A 1,314-nucleotide genomic window follows, 5' to 3' on the forward strand; every position below is an offset into this window, starting at 1 on the left:
GATAGTCAAGTATTGTCATGTGTTATTTTTGTTCATTACTATTTCAGTAAATTGTTTAATTATTTATTTGATAATTTTCATTTGTTTCCACCTGCAACTTACACACTGCAAGGCCAATACCAGCATTTCTTTCATTTATGTGAGGGAGAGCCATACCATCTTGGTTCAGTATAGCTGTGATACCATAACCCGTCACACAAGATATCCAGTTGTAAGACTTTTACCATCAGTGGTGGTAGAGTATGCAACTGGCAATGCCTTTGTTACAGGTTCGCTTCATCTCACAGCCCCAGTGGATTTTCTCACACATTTGAATACATGAAACAACTTTATTTGATACATTCCAAACCAAAGTACTGTACAGTACAGTAATTATCAAACCATCAAATGTGTGGGATAATCATAGTGCGCTAAATATCACTAACGTCGCCAATACAAGAACAAAAACGCATACGGCGAACAATATCAAAGGTACTGAATTTACCAAGAATTTTATCGAGGGACAATTGATCCCTCGATAAACAATTCCCGACAATGGTCGGGAAGCAAGACACGTAAGTCCTGGAAGTCGGGACATGTAGAGACAACGGTTTGGACAATAAGAAGCAGGGCAGCGCTCCATTAAGTGCCTGTGAGTTAAACGTGTATGACCAATATACAACCTCGCCAGAGCCGTTTCCCACCACCAACTACGGTGGTAGGAGGAAGGCCACGGGAACACACTACTCTTAAGAGCACGCAATTTGTTACCAGTAACCGAAGACCAACAACCCTGACAACGGGCAAGAATGGGGAAATGAATAACTGGGTAAAAGTCATAATAAGGAATACCTTTACGGGAGATGGGACAGATGCGGATAGCTTCCTTAGCGGCAGTGTCCGCACGCTCATTTAAGAACGCACCAATATGGGTGGGAATCCAGCGAAATTCCACTGTCTTAAATCTATTGGAGATAAGAAACAGCCAATGTTGAATTTCAACTACCAAAGGATGGACTGGATTAAAGGATTCTAGAGCCATGAGGGCACTGCAAGTGTCAACTACAAACACAGAGGAGGATTGACAGCGAGAAAAGAGTTGATGAAGAGCATAGAGAATAGCATAAAGTTCTGCCATGAAGATGCTAGTCTCCGGAGGCAGGAGACACAAAGGTGCAGTCAGGAAAAACAACAGAGTAGCCTACACCATCTGCAGACTTAAGACCCATTGGTGAAGACAGAAATAGAGTGGAAGTGTGAAGAAAAGTGTTCAAGGAAAAGGTGATTTAGAACTGTAGGAGGGGTAAAAGTTTTAGTCATGTGGGTCAAGGCTTA

This window comes from Procambarus clarkii, chromosome 72 (assembly GCF_040958095.1).
Source record: "Procambarus clarkii isolate CNS0578487 chromosome 72, FALCON_Pclarkii_2.0, whole genome shotgun sequence".
In the NCBI taxonomy this organism is placed as follows: Eukaryota; Metazoa; Arthropoda; class Malacostraca; order Decapoda; family Cambaridae; genus Procambarus; species Procambarus clarkii.